General features: G+C 49.8%; 38 non-coding genes and 8 pseudogenes across 38 annotated transcripts; all 46 read right to left on the minus strand.

The window, feature by feature from the left end:
• Positions 1 to 9: 9 nt before the first annotated feature.
• Positions 10 to 128, minus strand: LOC149755435 (5S ribosomal RNA). Its single transcript, XR_016404382.1, has one exon. It is a non-coding gene; the product is annotated as a 5S ribosomal RNA (ribosomal RNA).
• Positions 129 to 375: 247 nt separating this feature from the next.
• Positions 376 to 494, minus strand: LOC149755436 (5S ribosomal RNA). The gene has a single exon (XR_016406393.1). It is a non-coding gene; the product is annotated as a 5S ribosomal RNA (ribosomal RNA).
• A 247-nt stretch (positions 495 to 741) lies between these two features.
• On the minus strand, positions 742 to 860 carry LOC149755437 (5S ribosomal RNA). The gene has a single exon (XR_016401922.1). It is a non-coding gene; the product is annotated as a 5S ribosomal RNA (ribosomal RNA).
• Positions 861 to 1,106: 246 nt separating this feature from the next.
• Positions 1,107 to 1,225, minus strand: LOC149755438 (5S ribosomal RNA). Its single transcript, XR_016400962.1, has one exon. It is a non-coding gene; the product is annotated as a 5S ribosomal RNA (ribosomal RNA).
• Positions 1,226 to 1,472: 247 nt separating this feature from the next.
• Positions 1,473 to 1,591, minus strand: LOC149755439 (5S ribosomal RNA). Its single transcript, XR_016401424.1, has one exon. It is a non-coding gene; the product is annotated as a 5S ribosomal RNA (ribosomal RNA).
• A 246-nt stretch (positions 1,592 to 1,837) lies between these two features.
• On the minus strand, positions 1,838 to 1,956 carry LOC149755440 (5S ribosomal RNA). The gene has a single exon (XR_016406427.1). It is a non-coding gene; the product is annotated as a 5S ribosomal RNA (ribosomal RNA).
• Positions 1,957 to 2,203: 247 nt separating this feature from the next.
• On the minus strand, positions 2,204 to 2,322 carry LOC149755441 (5S ribosomal RNA). Its single transcript, XR_016404384.1, has one exon. It is a non-coding gene; the product is annotated as a 5S ribosomal RNA (ribosomal RNA).
• Positions 2,323 to 2,569: 247 nt separating this feature from the next.
• Positions 2,570 to 2,688, minus strand: LOC149755442 (5S ribosomal RNA). The gene has a single exon (XR_016406394.1). It is a non-coding gene; the product is annotated as a 5S ribosomal RNA (ribosomal RNA).
• Positions 2,689 to 2,934: 246 nt separating this feature from the next.
• On the minus strand, positions 2,935 to 3,053 carry LOC149755443 (5S ribosomal RNA; annotated as a pseudogene).
• A 247-nt stretch (positions 3,054 to 3,300) lies between these two features.
• Positions 3,301 to 3,419, minus strand: LOC149755444 (5S ribosomal RNA). Its single transcript, XR_016408890.1, has one exon. It is a non-coding gene; the product is annotated as a 5S ribosomal RNA (ribosomal RNA).
• A 246-nt stretch (positions 3,420 to 3,665) lies between these two features.
• LOC149755445 (5S ribosomal RNA) lies at positions 3,666 to 3,784 on the minus strand. The gene has a single exon (XR_016400963.1). It is a non-coding gene; the product is annotated as a 5S ribosomal RNA (ribosomal RNA).
• Positions 3,785 to 4,032: 248 nt separating this feature from the next.
• Positions 4,033 to 4,151, minus strand: LOC149755446 (5S ribosomal RNA). The gene has a single exon (XR_016400624.1). It is a non-coding gene; the product is annotated as a 5S ribosomal RNA (ribosomal RNA).
• Positions 4,152 to 4,397: 246 nt separating this feature from the next.
• Positions 4,398 to 4,516, minus strand: LOC149755447 (5S ribosomal RNA). Its single transcript, XR_016400964.1, has one exon. It is a non-coding gene; the product is annotated as a 5S ribosomal RNA (ribosomal RNA).
• A 247-nt stretch (positions 4,517 to 4,763) lies between these two features.
• LOC149755448 (5S ribosomal RNA) lies at positions 4,764 to 4,882 on the minus strand. The gene has a single exon (XR_016400625.1). It is a non-coding gene; the product is annotated as a 5S ribosomal RNA (ribosomal RNA).
• A 247-nt stretch (positions 4,883 to 5,129) lies between these two features.
• LOC149755449 (5S ribosomal RNA) lies at positions 5,130 to 5,248 on the minus strand. Its single transcript, XR_016406168.1, has one exon. It is a non-coding gene; the product is annotated as a 5S ribosomal RNA (ribosomal RNA).
• A 246-nt stretch (positions 5,249 to 5,494) lies between these two features.
• On the minus strand, positions 5,495 to 5,613 carry LOC149755450 (5S ribosomal RNA). Its single transcript, XR_016400626.1, has one exon. It is a non-coding gene; the product is annotated as a 5S ribosomal RNA (ribosomal RNA).
• Positions 5,614 to 5,860: 247 nt separating this feature from the next.
• Positions 5,861 to 5,979, minus strand: LOC149755451 (5S ribosomal RNA). The gene has a single exon (XR_016405636.1). It is a non-coding gene; the product is annotated as a 5S ribosomal RNA (ribosomal RNA).
• Positions 5,980 to 6,225: 246 nt separating this feature from the next.
• On the minus strand, positions 6,226 to 6,344 carry LOC149755452 (5S ribosomal RNA). Its single transcript, XR_016400965.1, has one exon. It is a non-coding gene; the product is annotated as a 5S ribosomal RNA (ribosomal RNA).
• A 247-nt stretch (positions 6,345 to 6,591) lies between these two features.
• Positions 6,592 to 6,710, minus strand: LOC149755453 (5S ribosomal RNA). Its single transcript, XR_016401557.1, has one exon. It is a non-coding gene; the product is annotated as a 5S ribosomal RNA (ribosomal RNA).
• A 246-nt stretch (positions 6,711 to 6,956) lies between these two features.
• On the minus strand, positions 6,957 to 7,075 carry LOC149755454 (5S ribosomal RNA). Its single transcript, XR_016404046.1, has one exon. It is a non-coding gene; the product is annotated as a 5S ribosomal RNA (ribosomal RNA).
• Positions 7,076 to 7,321: 246 nt separating this feature from the next.
• LOC149755455 (5S ribosomal RNA) lies at positions 7,322 to 7,440 on the minus strand. Its single transcript, XR_016400967.1, has one exon. It is a non-coding gene; the product is annotated as a 5S ribosomal RNA (ribosomal RNA).
• Positions 7,441 to 7,686: 246 nt separating this feature from the next.
• Positions 7,687 to 7,805, minus strand: LOC149755456 (5S ribosomal RNA). The gene has a single exon (XR_016408820.1). It is a non-coding gene; the product is annotated as a 5S ribosomal RNA (ribosomal RNA).
• A 246-nt stretch (positions 7,806 to 8,051) lies between these two features.
• LOC149755457 (5S ribosomal RNA) lies at positions 8,052 to 8,170 on the minus strand. The gene has a single exon (XR_016412695.1). It is a non-coding gene; the product is annotated as a 5S ribosomal RNA (ribosomal RNA).
• Positions 8,171 to 8,417: 247 nt separating this feature from the next.
• LOC149755458 (5S ribosomal RNA) lies at positions 8,418 to 8,536 on the minus strand. The gene has a single exon (XR_016400627.1). It is a non-coding gene; the product is annotated as a 5S ribosomal RNA (ribosomal RNA).
• Positions 8,537 to 8,783: 247 nt separating this feature from the next.
• On the minus strand, positions 8,784 to 8,902 carry LOC149755459 (5S ribosomal RNA). The gene has a single exon (XR_016407663.1). It is a non-coding gene; the product is annotated as a 5S ribosomal RNA (ribosomal RNA).
• Positions 8,903 to 9,148: 246 nt separating this feature from the next.
• On the minus strand, positions 9,149 to 9,267 carry LOC149755460 (5S ribosomal RNA). The gene has a single exon (XR_016400821.1). It is a non-coding gene; the product is annotated as a 5S ribosomal RNA (ribosomal RNA).
• Positions 9,268 to 9,514: 247 nt separating this feature from the next.
• LOC149755461 (5S ribosomal RNA) lies at positions 9,515 to 9,633 on the minus strand. Its single transcript, XR_016403354.1, has one exon. It is a non-coding gene; the product is annotated as a 5S ribosomal RNA (ribosomal RNA).
• A 246-nt stretch (positions 9,634 to 9,879) lies between these two features.
• LOC149755462 (5S ribosomal RNA) lies at positions 9,880 to 9,998 on the minus strand. The gene has a single exon (XR_016404047.1). It is a non-coding gene; the product is annotated as a 5S ribosomal RNA (ribosomal RNA).
• A 246-nt stretch (positions 9,999 to 10,244) lies between these two features.
• LOC149755463 (5S ribosomal RNA) lies at positions 10,245 to 10,363 on the minus strand. The gene has a single exon (XR_016403512.1). It is a non-coding gene; the product is annotated as a 5S ribosomal RNA (ribosomal RNA).
• A 247-nt stretch (positions 10,364 to 10,610) lies between these two features.
• LOC149755464 (5S ribosomal RNA) lies at positions 10,611 to 10,729 on the minus strand. Its single transcript, XR_016406169.1, has one exon. It is a non-coding gene; the product is annotated as a 5S ribosomal RNA (ribosomal RNA).
• A 246-nt stretch (positions 10,730 to 10,975) lies between these two features.
• On the minus strand, positions 10,976 to 11,094 carry LOC149755465 (5S ribosomal RNA; annotated as a pseudogene).
• Positions 11,095 to 11,341: 247 nt separating this feature from the next.
• On the minus strand, positions 11,342 to 11,460 carry LOC149755466 (5S ribosomal RNA; annotated as a pseudogene).
• Positions 11,461 to 11,706: 246 nt separating this feature from the next.
• On the minus strand, positions 11,707 to 11,825 carry LOC149755467 (5S ribosomal RNA). Its single transcript, XR_016400968.1, has one exon. It is a non-coding gene; the product is annotated as a 5S ribosomal RNA (ribosomal RNA).
• Positions 11,826 to 12,072: 247 nt separating this feature from the next.
• On the minus strand, positions 12,073 to 12,191 carry LOC149755468 (5S ribosomal RNA). The gene has a single exon (XR_016404404.1). It is a non-coding gene; the product is annotated as a 5S ribosomal RNA (ribosomal RNA).
• Positions 12,192 to 12,437: 246 nt separating this feature from the next.
• On the minus strand, positions 12,438 to 12,556 carry LOC149755469 (5S ribosomal RNA). The gene has a single exon (XR_016400969.1). It is a non-coding gene; the product is annotated as a 5S ribosomal RNA (ribosomal RNA).
• Positions 12,557 to 12,803: 247 nt separating this feature from the next.
• On the minus strand, positions 12,804 to 12,922 carry LOC149755470 (5S ribosomal RNA; annotated as a pseudogene).
• Positions 12,923 to 13,169: 247 nt separating this feature from the next.
• Positions 13,170 to 13,288, minus strand: LOC149755471 (5S ribosomal RNA). Its single transcript, XR_016406170.1, has one exon. It is a non-coding gene; the product is annotated as a 5S ribosomal RNA (ribosomal RNA).
• A 246-nt stretch (positions 13,289 to 13,534) lies between these two features.
• On the minus strand, positions 13,535 to 13,653 carry LOC149755472 (5S ribosomal RNA; annotated as a pseudogene).
• Positions 13,654 to 13,900: 247 nt separating this feature from the next.
• LOC149755473 (5S ribosomal RNA) lies at positions 13,901 to 14,019 on the minus strand (annotated as a pseudogene).
• A 246-nt stretch (positions 14,020 to 14,265) lies between these two features.
• Positions 14,266 to 14,384, minus strand: LOC149755474 (5S ribosomal RNA). Its single transcript, XR_016400970.1, has one exon. It is a non-coding gene; the product is annotated as a 5S ribosomal RNA (ribosomal RNA).
• Positions 14,385 to 14,630: 246 nt separating this feature from the next.
• LOC149755475 (5S ribosomal RNA) lies at positions 14,631 to 14,749 on the minus strand. The gene has a single exon (XR_016404048.1). It is a non-coding gene; the product is annotated as a 5S ribosomal RNA (ribosomal RNA).
• A 246-nt stretch (positions 14,750 to 14,995) lies between these two features.
• LOC149755476 (5S ribosomal RNA) lies at positions 14,996 to 15,114 on the minus strand. Its single transcript, XR_016403513.1, has one exon. It is a non-coding gene; the product is annotated as a 5S ribosomal RNA (ribosomal RNA).
• Positions 15,115 to 15,361: 247 nt separating this feature from the next.
• Positions 15,362 to 15,480, minus strand: LOC149755477 (5S ribosomal RNA). Its single transcript, XR_016406171.1, has one exon. It is a non-coding gene; the product is annotated as a 5S ribosomal RNA (ribosomal RNA).
• A 246-nt stretch (positions 15,481 to 15,726) lies between these two features.
• LOC149755478 (5S ribosomal RNA) lies at positions 15,727 to 15,845 on the minus strand (annotated as a pseudogene).
• A 247-nt stretch (positions 15,846 to 16,092) lies between these two features.
• Positions 16,093 to 16,211, minus strand: LOC149755479 (5S ribosomal RNA; annotated as a pseudogene).
• A 246-nt stretch (positions 16,212 to 16,457) lies between these two features.
• Positions 16,458 to 16,576, minus strand: LOC149755480 (5S ribosomal RNA). The gene has a single exon (XR_016400971.1). It is a non-coding gene; the product is annotated as a 5S ribosomal RNA (ribosomal RNA).
• Positions 16,577 to 16,610: the final 34 nt, after the last annotated feature.

Here is a 16,610-nt window from a genome sequence, read left to right on the forward strand (position 1 = left end):
AAAATAAATGGGGTGCAACACGAGGACTTCCCGGGGGGTCACCCATCCTAGTACTACTCTTGCCCAAGCACGCTTAACTGCGGAGTTCTGATGGGATCCGGTGCATTAGTGCTGGTATGATCGCACCCATGACAAGCCCTTCGAAGCTCCGTTTTATGACAAAGCAGCCGGTCTCGACGGCCCGAGACATTCGCGCCGCCAGGGCCGTTCTGGCATAGGATTCAACGCGCTGGTCCCGCTATGCTGCATGGCATAGCCAGTCTCCGGACTTAGTTTATTTTCGGGGAGAAAAAATTATCCGAAGAGGAAAAGCCAAAGGCCGAAAAATTAAAAATAAATATTACCAAAAAATAAAAAAGCGGGCAAAAAATAAAAGGGGTGCAACACGCGGACTTTCCATAGGGTCACCCATCCTAGTACTACCCTCGCCTAAGCACGCTTAACTGCGGAGTTCTGATGGGATCCGGTGCATTAGTGCTGGTATGATCGCACCCATGACATGCCCTTCGAAACTCCCTTTTATGACAAAGCAGCCGACCTCGACGGCCCGAGACATTCGCGCCGCCGGGGCCGTTCTGGCGTAGGATTCAACGCGCTGGTCCCGCTATGCTGCATGGCACCGCCAGTCTCCGGACTCAGTTTATTTTCGGGGAAAAAAAATTATCCGAAGTGGAAAAGCCAAAAGCCGAAAAATTAAAAATAAATATTATCAAAAAATAAAAAAACGGGCAAAAAATAAATGGGGTGCAACACGAGGACTTCCCGGGGGGTCACCCATCCTAGTACTACTCTCGCCCAAGCACGCTTAACTGTGGAGTTCTGATGGGATCCAGTGCATTAGTGCTGGTATGATCGCACCCATGACAAGCCCTTTGAAACTCCTTTTTATGACAAAGCAGCCGGTCTCGACGGCCCGAGACATTCGCGCCGCCAGGGCCGTTCTGGCGTAGGATTCAACGCGCTGGTCCCGCTATGCTGCATGGCACCGCCAGTCTCCGGACTCAGTTTATTTTCGGGGGAAAAAATTATCTGAAGAGGAAAAGCCAAAAGCCGAAAAATTAAAAATAAATATTATCAAAAAATAAAAAAGCGGGCAAAAAATAAAAGGGGTGCAACACGAGGACTTCCCAGGGGGGCACCCATCCTAGTACTACTCCCGCCCAAGCACGCTTAACTGCGGAGTTCTGATGGGATCCGGTGCATTAGTGCTGGTATGATCGCACCCATGACGTTCCCTTCGAAACTCTCTTACATGACAAAGCAGCAGACCTCGACGGCCCGAGACATTCGCGCCGCCGGGGCCGTTCTGGCGTAGGATTCAACGCGCTGGTCCCGCTATGCTGCATGGCACCGCCAGTCTCCGGACTCAGTTTATTTTCGGGGGAAAAAAATTATCCGAAGTGGAAAAGCCAAAAGCCGAAGAATTAAAAATAAATATTATCAAAAAATAAAAAAACGGGCAAAAAATAAATGGGGTGCAACACGAGGACTTCCCGGGGGGTCACCCATCCTAGTACTACTCTCGCCCAAGCACGCTTAACTGCGGAGTTCTGATGGGATCCGGTGCAATAGTGCTGGTATGATCGCACCCATGACAAGCCCTTCGAAACTCCTTTTTATGACAAAGCAGCCGGTCTCGACGGCCCGAGACATTCGCGCCGCCAGGGCCGTTCTGGCGTAGGATTCAACGCGCTGGTCCCGCTATGCTGCATGGCACCGCCAGTCTCCGGACTCAGTTTATTTTCGGGGGAAAAAATTATCCGAAGAGGAAAAGCCAAAAGCCGAAAAATTAAAAATAAATATTATCAAAAAATAAAAAAGCGGGCAAAAAATAAAAGGGGTGCAACACGAGGACTTCCCAGGGGGGCACCAATCCTAGTACTACTCCCGCCCAAGCACGCTTAACTGCGGAGTTCTGATGGGATCCGGTGCATTAGTGCTGGTATGATCGCACCCATGACATTCCCTTCGAAACTCTCTTATATGACAAAGCAGCAGACCTCGACGGCCCGAGACATTCGCGCCGCCGGGGCCGTTCTGGCGTAGGATTCAACGCGCTGGTCCCGCTATGCTGCATGGCACCGCCAGTCTCCGGACTCAGATTATTTTCGGGGGGAAAAAATTATCCGAAGTGGAAAAGCCAAAAGCCGAAAAATTAAAAATAATTATTATCAAAAAATAAAAAAACGGGCAAAAAATAAATGGGGTGCAACACGAGGACTTCCCGGGGGGTCACCCATCCTAGTACTACTCTTGCCCAAGCACGCTTAACTGCGGAGTTCTGATGGGATCCGGTGCATTAGTGCTGGTATGATCGCACCCATGACAAGCCCTTCGAAGCTCCGTTTTATGACAAAGCAGCCGGTCTCGACGGCCCGAGACATTCGCGCCGCCAGGGCCGTTCTGGCATAGGATTCAACGCGCTGGTCCCGCTATGCTGCATGGCATAGCCAGTCTCCGGACTTAGTTTATTTTCGGGGAGAAAAAATTATCCGAAGAGGAAAAGCCAAAGGCCGAAAAATTAAAAATAAATATTACCAAAAAATAAAAAAGCGGGCAAAAAATAAAAGGGGTGCAACACGCGGACTTTCCATAGGGTCACCCATCCTAGTACTACCCTCGCCTAAGCACGCTTAACTGCGGAGTTCTGATGGGATCCGGTGCATTAGTGCTGGTATGATCGCACCCATGACATGCCCTTCGAAACTCCCTTTTATGACAAAGCAGCCGACCTCGACGGCCCGAGACATTCGCGCCGCCGGGGCCGTTCTGGCGTAGGATTCAACGCGCTGGTCCCGCTATGCTGCATGGCACCGCCAGTCTCCGGACTCAGTTTATTTTCGGGGGAAAAAATTATCCGAAGAGGAAAAGCCAAAAGCCGAAAAATTAAAAATAAATATTATCAAAAAATAAAAAAGCGGGCAAAAAATAAAAGGGGGGCAACACGAGGACTTCCCAGGGGGTCACCCATCCTTGTACAACTCTCGCCCAAGCACGCTTAACTGCGGAGTTTTGATGGGATCCGGTGCATTAGTGCTGGTATGATCACACCCATGACAAGCCCTTCGAAACTCCCTTTTATGACAAAGCAGCAGACCTCGACGGCCCGAGACATTCGCGCCGCCGGGGCCGTTCTGGCGTAGAATTCAACGCGCTGGTCCCGCTATGCGGCATGGCACCGCCTGTCTCCGAACTCAGTTTATTTTGGGAGGAAAAAAATTATCCGGAGTGGAAAAGCCAAAAGCCGAAAAATTAAAAATAAATATTATCAAAAAATAAAAAAGCGGGCAAAAAATTAAAGGGGTGCAACACGAGGACTTCCCAGAGGGTCACCCATCCTAGTACTACTCTCGCCCAAGCATGCTTAACTGCGGAGTTCTGATGGAATCCGGTGCATTAGTGCTGGTATGATCGTACCCATGACATGCCCTTCGAAACACCCTTTTATGACAAAGCAGCAGACCTCGACGGCCCCAGACATTCGCGCCGGCGGGGCCGTTCTGGCGTAGGATTCAACGCGCTGGTCCCGCTATGCTGCATGGCACCGCCAGTCTCCGGACTCAGTTTATTTTCGGGGGAAAAAATTATCTGAAGAGGAAAAGCCAAAAGCCGAAAAATTAAAAATAAATATTATCAAAAAATAAAAAAGCGGGCAAAAAATAAAAGGGGTGCAACACGAGGACTTCCCAGGGGGGCACCCATCCTAGTACTACTCCCGCCCAAGCACGCTTAACTGCGGAGTTCTGATGGGATCCGGTGCATTAGTGCTGGTATGATCGCACCCATGACATTCCCTTCGAAACTCTCTTATATGACAAAGCAGCAGACCTCGACGGCCCGAGACATTCGCGCCGCCGGGGCCGTTCTGGCGTAGGATTCAACGCGCTGGTCCCGCTATGCTGCATGGCACCGCCAGTCTCCGGACTCAGTTTATTTTCGGGGGAAAAAAATTATCCGAAGTGGAAAAGCCAAAAGCCGAAAAATTAAAAATAAATATTATCAAAAAAATAAAAAAACGGGCAAAAAATAAATGGGGTGCAACACGAGGACTTCCCGGGGGGTCACCCATCCTAGTACTACTCTCGCCCAAGCACGCTTAACTGCGGAGTTCTGATGGGATCCGGTGCATTAGTGCTGGTATGATCGCACCCATGACAAGCCCTTCGAAACTCGTTTTTATGACAAAGCAGCCGGTCTCAACGGCCCGAGACATTCGCGCCGCCAGGGCCGTTCTGGCGCAGGATTCAACGCGCTGGTCCCGCTATGCTGCATGGCACCGCCAGTCTCCGGACTCAGTTTATTTTCGGGGGAAAAAATTATCTGAAGAGGAAAAGCCAAAAGCCGAAAAATTAAAAATAAATATTATCAAAAAATAAAAAAGCGGGCAAAAAATAAAAGGGGTGCAACACGAGGACTTCCCAGGGGGGCACCCATCCTAGTACTACTCCCGCCCAAGCACGCTTAACTGCGGAGTTCTGATGGGATCCGGTGCATTAGTGCTGGTATGATCGCACCCATGACATTCCCTTCGAAACTCTCTTATATGACAAAGCAGCAGACCTCGACGGCCCGAGATATTCGCGCCGCCGGGGCCGTTCTGGCGTAGGATTCAACGCGCTGGTCCCGCTATGCTGCATGGCACCGCCAGTCTCCGGACTCAGTTTATTTTCGGGGGAAAAAAATTATCCGAAGTGGAAAAGCCAAAAGCCGAAAAATTAAAAATAAATATTATCAAAAAATAAAAAAACGGGCAAAAAATAAATGGGGTGCAACACGAGGACTTCCCGGGGGGTCACCCATCCTAGTACTACTCTCGCCCAAGCACGCTTAACTGCGGAGTTCTGATGGGATCCGGTGCATTAGTGCTGGTATGATCGCACCCATGACAAGCCCTTCGAAACTCCTTTTTATGACAAAGCAGCCGGTCTCGACGGCCCGAGACATTCGCGCCGCCAGGGCCGTTCTGGCGTAGAATTCAACGCGCTGGTCCCGCTATGCTGCATGGTATAGCCAGTCTCCGGACTCAGTTTATTTTCGGGAAGAAAAAATTATCCGAAGAGGAAAAGCCAAAGGCCGAAAAATTAAAAATAAATATTACCAAAAAATAAAAAAGTGGGCAAAAAATAAAAGGGGTGCAACACGAGGACTTTCCATAGGGTCACCCATCCTAGTACTACCCTCGCCTAAGCACGCTTAACTGCGGAGTTCTGATGGGATCCGGTGCATTAGTGCTGGTATGATCGCACCCATGACATGCCCTTCTAAACTCCCTTTTATGACAAAGCAGCCGACCTCGACGGCCCGAGACATTCGCGCCGCCGGGGCCGTTCTGGCGTAGGATTCAACGCGCTGGTCCCGCTATGCTGCATGGCACCGCCAGTCTCCGGACTCAGTTTATTTTCGGGGGAAAAAAATTATCCGAAGTGGAAAAGCCAAAAGCCAAAAAATTAAAAATAAATATTATCAAAAAATAAAAAAAGGGCAAAAAATAAATGGGGTGCAACACGAGGACTTCCCGGGGGGTCACCCATCCTAGTACTACTCTCGCCCAAGCACGCTTAACTGCGGAGTTCTGATGGGATCCGGTGCATTAGTGCTGGTATGATCGCACCCATGACAAGCCCTTCGAAACTCCGTTTTATGACAAAGCAGCCGGTCTCGACGGCCCGAGACATTCGCGCCGCCAGGGCCGTTCTGGCGTAGGATTCAACGCGCTGGTCCCGCTATGCTGCATGGTATAGCCAGTCTCCGGACTCAGTTTATTTTCGGGGAGAAAAAATTATCCGAAGAGGAAAAGCCAAAGGCCGAAAAATTAAAAATAAATATTACCAAAAAATAAAAAAGTGGGCAAAAAATAAAAGGGGTGCAACACGAGGACTTTCCATAGGGTCACCCATCCTAGTACTACCCCCGCCTAAGCACGCTTAACTGCGGAGTTCTGATGGGATCCGGTGCATTAGTGCTGGTATGATCGCACCCATGACATGCCCTTCGAAACTCCCTTTTATGACAAAGCAGCCGACCTCGACGGCCCGAGACATTCGCGCCGCCGGGGCCGTTCTGGCGTAGGATTCAACGCGCTGGTCCCGCTATGCTGCATGGCACCGCCAGTCTCCGGACTCAGTTTATTTTCGGGAGAAAAAATTATCTGAAGAGGAAAAGCCAAAAGCCGAAAAATTAAAAATAAATATTATCAAAAAATAAAAAAGCGGGCAAAAAATAAAAGGGGTGCAACACGAGGACTTCCCAGGGGGGCACCCATCCTAGTACTACTCCCGCCCAAGCACGCTTAACTGCGGAGTTCTGATGGGATCCGGTGCATTAGTGCTGGTATGATCGCACCCATGACATTCCCTTCGAAACTCTCTTATATGACAAAGCAGCAGACCTCGACGGCCCGAGACATTCGCGCCGCCGGGGCCGTTCTGGCGTAGGATTCAACGCGCTGGTCCCGCTATGCTGCATGGCACCGCCAGTCTCCGGACTCAGTTTATTTTCGGGGGAAAAAAATTATCCGAAGTGGAAAAGCCAAAAGCCGAAAAATTAAAAATAAATATTATCAAAAAATAAAAAAACGGGCAAAAAATAAATGGGGTGCAACACGAGGACCTCCCGGGGGGTCACCCATCATAGTACTACTCTCGCCCAAGCACGCTTAACTGCGGAGTTCTGATGGGATCCGGTGCATTAGTGCTGGTATGATCGCACCCATGACAAGCCCTTCGAAACTCCTTTTTATGACAAAGCAGCCGGTCTCGACGGCCCGAGACATTCGCGCCGCCAGGGCCATTCTGGCGTAGGATTCAACGCGCTGGTCCCGCTATGCTGCATGGCACCGCCAGTCTCCGGACTCAGTTTATTTTCGGGGGAAAAAATTATCCGAAGAGGAAAAGCCAAAAGCCGAAAAATTAAAAATAAATATTATCAAAAAATAAAAAAGCGGGCAAAAAATAAAAGGGGTGCAACACGAGGACTTCCCAGGGGAGCACCCATCCTAGTACTACTCCCGCCCAAGCACGCTTAACTGCGGAGTTCTGATGGGATCCGGTGCATTAGTGCTGGTATGATCGCACCCATGACATTCCCTTCGAAACTCTCTTATATGACAAAGCAGCAGACCTCGGCGGCCCGAGACATTCGCGCCGCCGGGGCCGTTCTGGCGTAGGATTCAACGCGCTGGTCCCGCTATGCTGCATGGCACCGCCAGTCTCCGGACTCAGTTTATTTTCGGGGGAAAAAATTATCCGAAGAGGAAAAGCCAAAAGCCGAAAAATTAAAAATAAATATTATCAAAAAATAAAAAAGCGGGCAAAAAATAAAAGGGGTGCAACACGAGGACTTCCCAGGGGGGCACCCATCCTAGTACTACTCCCGCCCAAGCACGCTTAACTGCGGAGTTCTGATGGGATCCGGTGCATTAGTGCTGGTATGATCGCACCCATGACATTCCCTTCGAAACTCTCTTATATGACAAAGCAGCAGACCTCGACGGCCCGAGACATTCGCGCCGCCGGGGCCGTTCTGGCGTAGGATTCAACGCGCTGGTCCCGCTATGCTGCATGGCACCGCCAGTCTCCGGACTCAGTTTATTTTCGGGGGAAAAAAATTATCCGAAGTGGAAAAGCCAAAAGCCGAAAAATTAAAAATAAATATTATCAAAAAATAAAAAAAGGGCAAAAAATAAATGGGGTGCAACACGAGGACTTCCCGGGGGGTCACCCATCCTAGTGCTACTCTCGCCCAAGCACGCTTAACTGCGGAGTTCTGATGGGATTCGGTGCATTAGTGCTGGTATGATCGCACCCATGACAAGCCCTTCGAAACTCCTTTTTATGACAAAGCAGCCGGTCTCGACGGCCCGAGACATTCGCGCCGCCAGGGCCGTTCTGGCGTAGGATTCAACGCGCTGGTCCCGCTATGCTGCATGGCACCGCCAGTCTCCGGACTCAGTTTATTTTCGGGGGAAAAAATTATCCGAAGAGGAAAAGCCAAAAGCCGAAAAATTAAAAATAAATATTATCAAAAAATAAAAAAGCGGGCAAAAAATAAAAGGGGTGCAACACGAGGACTTCCCAGGGGGGCACCCATCCTAGTACTACCCCCGCCCAAGCACGCTTAACTGCGGAGTTCTGATGGGATCCGGTGCATTAGTGCTGGTATGATCGCACCCATGACATTCCCTTCGAAACTCTCTTATATGACAAAGCAGCAGACCTCGACGGCCCGAGACATTCGCGCCGCCGGGGCCGTTCTGGTGTAGGATTCAACGCGCTGGTCCCGCTATGCTGCATGGCACCGCCAGTCTCCGGACTCAGTTTATTTTCGGGGGAAAAAAATTATCCGAAGTGGAAAAGCCAAAAGCCAAAAAGTTAAAAATAAATATTATCAAAAAATAAAAAAACGGGCAAAAAATAAATGGGGTGCAACACGAGGACTTCCCGGGGGGTCACCCATCCTAGTACTACTCTCGCCCAAGCACGCTTAACTGCGGAGTTCTGATGGGATCCGGTGCATTAGTGCTGGTATGATCGCACCCATGACAAGCCCTTCGAAACTCCGTTTTATGACAAAGCAGCCGGTCTCGACGGCCCGAGACATTCGCGTCGCCAGGGCCGTTCTGGCGTAGGATTCAACGCGCTGGTCCCGCTATGCTGCATGGTATAGCCAGTCTCCGGACTCAGTTTATTTTCGGGGAGAAAAAATTATCCGAAGAGGAAAAGCCAAAGGCCGAAAAATTAAAAATAAATATTACCAAAAAATAAAAAAGTGGGCAAAAAATAAAAGGGGTGCAACACGAGGACTTTTCGTAGGGTCACCCATCCTAGTACTACCCTCGCCTAAGCACGCTTAACTGCGGAGTTCTGATGGGATCCGGTGCATCAGTGCTGGTATGATCGCACCCATGACATGCCCTTCGAAACTCCCTTTTATGACAAAGCAGCCGACCTCGACGGCCCGAGACATTCGCGCCGCCGGGGCCGTTCTGGCGTAGGATTCAACGCGCTGGTCCCGCTATGCTGCATGGCACCGCCAGTCTCCGGACTCAGTTTATTTTCGGGGGAAAAAATTATCTGAAGAGGAAAAGCCAAAAGCCGAAAAAATAAAAATAAATATTATCAAAAAATAAAAAAGCGGGCAAAAAATAAAAGGGGTGCAACACGAGGACTTCCCAGGGGGGCACCCATCCTAGTACTACTCCCGCCCTAGCACGCTTAACTGCGGAGTTCTGATGGGATCCGGTGCATTAGTGCTGGTATGATCGCACCCATGACATTCCCTTCGAAACTCTCTTATATGACAAAGCAGCAGACCTCGACGGCCCGAGACATTCGCGCCGCCGGGGCCGTTCTGGCGTAGGATTCAACGCGCTGGTCCCGCTATGCTGCATGGCACCGCCAGTCTCCGGACTCAGTTTATTTTCGGGGGAAAAAAATTATCCGAAGTGGAAAAGCCAAAAGCCGAAAAATTAAAAACAAATATTATCAAAAAATAAAAAAACGGGCAAAAAATAAATGGGGTGCAACACGAGGACTTCCCGGGGGGTCACCCATCCTAGTACTACTCTCGCCCAAGCACGCTTAACTGCGGAGTTCTGATGGGATCCGGTGCATTAGTGCTGGTATGATCGCACCAATGACAAGCCCTTCGAAACTCCTTTTTATGACAAAGCAGCCGGTCTCGACGGCCCGAGACATTCGCGCCACCAGGGCCGTTCTGGCGTAGGATTCAACGCGCTGGTCCCGCTATGCTGCATGGCACCGCCAGTCTCCGGACTCAGTTTATTTTCGGGGGAAAAAATTATCCGAAGAGGAAAAGCCAAAAGCCGAAAAATTAAAAATAAATATTATCAAAAAATAAAAAAGCGGGCAAAAAATAAAAGGGGTGCAACACGAGGACTTCCCAGGGGAGCACCCATCCTAGTACTACTCCCGCCCAAGCACGCTTAACTGCGGAGTTCTGATGGGATCCGGTGCATTAGTGCTGGTATGATCGCACCCATGACATTCCCTTCGAAACTCTCTTATATGACAAAGCAGCAGACCTCGACGGCCCGAGACATTCGCGCCGCCGGGGCCGTTCTGGCGTAGGATTCAACGCGCTGGTCCCGCTATGCTGCATGGCACCGCCAGTCTCCGGACTCAGTTTATTTTCGGGGGAAAAAAATTATCCGAAGTGGAAAAGCCAAAAGCCGAAAAATTAAAAATAAATATTATCAAAAAATAAAAAAAGGGCAAAAAATAAATGGGGTGCAACACGAGGACTTCCCGGGGGGTCACCCATCCTAGTACTACTCTCGCCCAAGCACGCTTAACTGCGGAGTTCTGATGGAATCCGGTGCATTAGTGCTGGTATGATCGCACCCATGACAAGCCCTTCGAAACTCCGTTTTATGACAAAGCAGCCGGTCTCGACGGCCCGAGACATTCGCGCCGCCAGGGCCGTTCTGGCGTAGGATTCAACGCGCTGGTCCCGCTATGCTGCATGGTATAGCCAGTCTCCGGACTCAGTTTATTTTCGGGGAGAAAAAATTATCCGAAGAGGAAAAGCCAAAGGCCGAAAAATTAAAAATAAATATTACCAAAAAATAAAAAAGTGGGCAAAAAATAAAAGGGGTGCAACACGAGGACTTTCCATAGGGTCACCCATCCTAGTACTACCCTCGCCTAAGCACGCTTAACTGCGGAGTTCTGATGGGATCCGGTGCATTAGTGCTGGTATGATCGCACCCATGACATGCCCTTCGAAACTCCCTTTTATGACAAAGCAGCCGACCTCGACGGCCCGAGACATTCGCGCCGCCGGGGCCGTTCTGGCGTAGGATTCAACGCGCTGGTCCCGCTATGCTGCATGGCACCGCCAGTCTCCGGACTCAGTTTATTTTCGGGGGAAAAAATTATCCGAAGAGGAAAAGCCAAAAGCCGAAAAATTAAAAATAAATATTATCAAAAAATAAAAAAGCGGGCAAAAAATAAAAGGGGGGCAACACGAGGACTTCCCAGGGGGTCACCCATCCTTGTACTACTCTCGCCCAAGCACGCTTAACTGCGGAGTTTTGATGGGATCCGGTGCATTAGTGCTGGTATGATCACACCCATGACAAGCCCTTCGAAACTCCCTTTTATGACAAAGCAGCAGACCTCGACGGCCCGAGACATTCGCGCCGCCGGGGCTGTTCTGGCGTAGAATTCAACGCGCTGGTCCCGCTATGCGGCATGGCACCGCCTGTCTCCGAACTCAGTTTATTTTGGGAGGAAAAAAATTATCCGGAGTGGAAAAGCCAAAAGTCGAAAAATTAAAAATAAATATTATCAAAAAATAAAAAAGCGGGCAAAAAATTGAAGGGGTGCAACACGAGGACTTCCCAGAGGGTCACCCATCCTAGTACTACTCTCGCCCAAGCATGCTTAACTGCGGAGTTCTGATGGAATCCGGTGCATTTGTGCTGGTATGATCGTACCCATGACATGCCCTTCGAAACTCCCTTTTATGACAAAGCAGCAGACCTCGACGGCCCGAGACATTCGCGCCGGCGGGGCCGTTCTGGCGTAGGATTCAACGCGCTGGTCCCGCTATGCTGCATGGCACCGCCAGTCTCCGGACTCAGTTTATTTTCGGGGGAAAAAATTATCTGAAGAGGAAAAGCCAAAAGCCGAAAAATTAAAAATAAATATTATCAAAAAATAAAAAAGCGGGCAAAAAATAAAAGGGGTGCAACACGAGGACTTCCCAGGGGGGCACCCATCCTAGTACTACTCCCGCCCAAGCACGCTTAACTGCGGAGTTCTGATGGGATCCGGTGCATTAGTGCTGGTATGATCGCACCCATGACATTCCCTTCGAAACTCTCTTATATGACAAAGCAGCAGACCTCGACGGCCCGAGACATTCGCGCCGCCGGGGCCGTTCTGGCGTAGGATTCAACGCGCTGGTCCCGCTATGCTGCATGGCACCGCCAGTCTCCGGACTCAGTTTATTTTCGGAGGAAAAAAATTATCCGAAGTGGAAAAGCCAAAAGCCGAAAAATTAAAAATAAATATTATCAAAAAATAAAAAAAGGGGCAAAAAATAAATGGGGTGCAACACGAGGACTTCCCGGGGGGTCACCCATCCTAGTACTACTCTCGCCCAAGCACGCTTAACTGCGGAGTTCTGATGGGATCCGGTGCATTAGGGCTGGTATGATCGCACCCATGACAAGCCCTTCGAAACTCCTTTTTATGACAAAGCAGCCGGTCTCGACGGCCCGAGACATTCGCGCCGCCAGGGCCGTTCTGGCGTAGGATTCAACGCGCTGGTCCCGCTATGCTGCATGGCACCGCCAGTCTCCGGACTCAGTTTATTTTCGGGGAAAAAAATTATCCGAAGAGGAAAAGCCAAAAGCCGAAAAATTAAAAATAAATATTATCAAAAAATAAAAAAGCGGGCAAAAAATAAAAGGGGTGCAACACGAGGACTTCCCAGGGGGGCACCCATCCTAGTACTACTCCCGCCCAAGCACGCTTAACTGCGGAGTTCTGATGGGATCCGGTGCATTAGTGCTGGTATGATCGCACCCATGACATTTCCTTCGAAACTCACTTATATGACAAAGCAGCAGACCTCGACGGCCCGAGACATTCGCGCCGCCGGGGCCGTTCTGGCGTAGGATTCAACGCGCTGGTCCCGCTATGCTGCATGGCACCGCCAGTCTCCGGACTCAGTTTATTTTCGGGGGAAAAAAATTATCCGAAGTGGAAAAGCCAAAAGCCGAAAAATTAAAAATAAATATTATCAAAAAATAAAAAAACGGGCAAAAAATAAATGGGGTGCAACACGAGGACTTTCCGGGGGGTCACCCATCCTAGTACTACTCTCGCCCAAGCACGCTTAACTGCGAAATTCTGATGGGATCCGGTACATTAGTGCTGGTATGATCGCACCCATGACAAGCCCTTCGAAACTCCGTTTTATGACAAAGCAGCCGGTCTCGACGGCCCGAGACATTCGCGCCGCCAGGGCCGTTCTGGCGTAGGATTCAACGCGCTGGTCCCGCTATGCTGCATGGCATAGCCAATCTCCGGACTCAGTTTATTTTCGGGGAGAAAAAATTATCCGAAGAGGAAAAGCCAAAGGCCGAAAAATTAAAAATAAATATCACCAAAAAATAAAAAAGCGGGCAAAAAATAAAAGGGGTGCAACACGAGGACTTTCCATAGGGTCACCCATCCTAGTACTACCCTCGCCTAAGCACGCTTAACTGCGGAGTTCTGATGGGATCCGGTGCATTAGTGCTGGTATGATCGCACCCATGACATGCCCTTCGAAACTCCCTTTTATGACAAAGCAGCCGACCTCGACGGCCCGAGACATTCACGCCGCCGGGGCCATTCTGGCGTAGGATTCAACGCGCTGGTCCCGCTATGCTGCATGGCACCGCCAGTCTCCGGACTCAGTTTATTTTCGGGGGAAAAAATTATCCGAAGAGGAAAAGCCAAAAGCCGAAAAATTAAAAATAAATATTATCAAAAAATAAAAAAGCGGGCAAAAAATAAAAGGGGGGCAACACGAGGACTTACCAGGGGGTCACCCATCCTAGTACTACTCTCGCCCAAGCACGCTTAACTGCGGAGTTTTGATGGGATCCGGTGCATTAGTGCTGGTATGATCACACCCATGACAAGCCCTTCGAAACTCCCTTTTATGACAAAGCAGCAGACCTCGACGGCCCGAGACATTCGCGCCGCCGGGGCTGTTCTGGCGTAGAATTCAACGCGCTGGTCCCGCTATGCGGCATGGCACCGCCTGTCTCCGAACTCAGTTTATTTTGGGAGGAAAAAAATTATCCGGAGTGGTAAAGCCAAAAGCCGAAAAATTAAAAATAAATATTATCAAAAAATAAAAAAGCGGGCAAAAAGTTGAAGGGGTGCAACACGAGGACTTCCCAGAGGGTCACCCATCCTAGTACTACTCTCGCCCAAGCATGCTTAACTGCGGAGTTCTGATGGAATCCGGTGCATTAGTGCTGGTATGATCGTACACATGACATGCCCTTCGAAACTCCCTTTTATGACAAAGCAGCAGACCTCGACGGCCCGAGACATTCGCGCCGGCGGGGCCGTTCTGGCGTAGGATTCAACGCGCTGGTCCCGCTATGCTGCATGGCACCGCCAGTCTCCGGACTCAGTTTATTTTCGGGAGAAAAAATTATCTGAAGAGGAAAAGCCAAAAGCCGAAAAATTAAAAATAAATATTATCAAAAAATAAAAAAGCGGGCAAAAAATAAAAGGGGTGCAACACGAGGACTTCCCAGGGGGGCACCCATCCTAGTACTACTCCCGCCCAAGCACGCTTAACTGCGGAGTTCTGATGGGATCCGGTGCATTAGTGCTGGTATGATCGCACCCATGACATTCCCTTCGAAACTCTCTTATATGACAAAGCAGCAGACCTCGACGGCCCGAGACATTCGCGCCGCCGGGGCCGTTCTGGCGTAGGATTCAACGCGCTGGTCCCGCTATGCTGCATGGCACCGCCAGTCTCCGGACTCAGTTTATTTTCGGGGGAAAAAATTATCCGAAGAGGAAAAGCCAAAAGCCGAAAAATTAAAAATAAATATTATCAAAAAATAAAAAAGCGGGCAAAAAATAAAAGGGGTGCAACACGAGGACTTCCCAGGGGAGCACCCATCCTAGTACTACTCCCGCCCAAGCACGCTTAACTGCGGAGTTCTGATGGGATCCGGTGCATTAGTGCTGGTATGATCGCACCCATGACATTCCCTTCGAAACTCTCTTATATGACAAAGCAGCAGACCTCGACGGCCCGAGACATTCGCGCCGCCGGGGCCGTTCTGGCGTAGGATTCAACGCGCTGGTCCCGCTATGCTGCATGGCACCGCCAGTCTCCGGACTCAGTTTATTTTCGGGGGAAAAAAATTATCCGAAGTGGAAAAGCCAAAAGCCGAAAAATTAAAAATAAATATTATCAAAAAATAAAAAAAGGGCAAAAAATAAATGGGGTGCAACACGAGGACTTCCCGGGGGGTCACCCATCCTAGTACTACTCTCGCCCAAGCACGCTTAACTGCGGAGTTCTGATGGAATCCGGTGCATTAGTGCTGGTATGATCGCACCCATGACAAGCCCTTCGAAACTCCGTTTTATGACAAAGCAGCCGGTCTCGACGGCCCGAGACATTCGCGCCGCCAGGGCCGTTCTGGCGTAGGATTCAACGCGCTGGTCCCGCTATGCTGCATGGTATAGCCAGTCTCCGGACTCAGTTTATTTTCGGGGAGAAAAAATTATCCGAAGAGGAAAAGCCAAAGGACGAAAAATTAAAAATAAATATTACCAAAAAATAAAAAAGTGGGCAAAAAATAAAAGGGGTGCAACACGAGGACTTTCCATAGGGTCACCCATCCTAGTACTACCCTCGCCTAAGCACGCTTAACTGCGGAGTTCTGATGGGATCCGGTGCATTAGTGCTGGTATGATCGCACCCATGACATGCCCTTCGAAACTCCCTTTTATGACAAAGCAGCCGACCTCGACGGCCCGAGACATTCGCGCCGCCGGGGCCGTTCTGGCGTAGGATTCAACGCGCTGGTCCCGCTATGCTGCATGGCACCGCCAGTCTCCGGACTCAGTTTATTTTCGGGGGAAAAAATTATCCGAAGAGGAAAAGCCAAAAGCCGAAAAATTAAAAATAAATATTATCAAAAAATAAAAAAGCGGGCAAAAAATAAAAGGGGGGCAACACGAGGACTTCCCAGGGGGTCACCCATCCTTGTACTACTCTCGCCCAAGCACGCTTAACTGCGGAGTTTTGATGGGATCCGGTGCATTAGTGCTGGTATGATCACACCCATGACAAGCCCTTCGAAACTCCCTTTTATGACAAAGCAGCAGACCTCGACGGCCCGAGACATTCGCGCCGCCGGGGCTGTTCTGGCGTAGAATTCAACGCGCTGGTCCCGCTATGCGGCATGGCACCGCCTGTCTCCGAACTCAGTTTATTTTGGGAGGAAAAAAATTATCCGGAGTGGAAAAGCCAAAAGTCGAAAAATTAAAAATAAATATTATCAAAAAATAAAAAAGCGGGCAAAAAATTGAAGGGGTGCAACACGAGGACTTCCCAGAGGGTCACCCATCCTAGTACTACTCTCGCCCAAGCATGCTTAACTGCGGAGTTCTGATGGAATCCGGTGCATTTGTGCTGGTATGATCGTACCCATGACATGCCCTTCGAAACTCCCTTTTATGACAAAGCAGCAGACCTCGACGGCCCGAGACATTCGCGCCGGCGGGGCCGTTCTGGCGTAGGATTCAACGCGCTGGTCCCGCTATGCTGCATGGCACCGCCAGTCTCCGGACTCAGTTTATTTTCGGGGGAAAAAATTATCTGAAGAGGAAAAGCCAAAAGCCGAAAAATTAAAAATAAATATTATCAAAAAATAAAAAAGCGGGCAAAAAATAAAAGGGGTGCAACACGAGGACTTCCCAGGGGGGCACCCATCCTAGTACTACTCCCGCCCAAGCACGCTTAACTGCGGAGTTCTGATGGGATCCGGTGCATTAGTGCTGGTATGATCGCACCCATGACATTCCCTTCGAAACTCTCTTATATGACAA

Source organism: Phoenix dactylifera, chromosome 4 (assembly GCF_051530095.1).
Source record: "Phoenix dactylifera cultivar Ajwa chromosome 4, Ajwa_hap1_PhDact_Kaust_v1.1, whole genome shotgun sequence".
In the NCBI taxonomy this organism is placed as follows: Eukaryota; Viridiplantae; Streptophyta; class Magnoliopsida; order Arecales; family Arecaceae; genus Phoenix; species Phoenix dactylifera.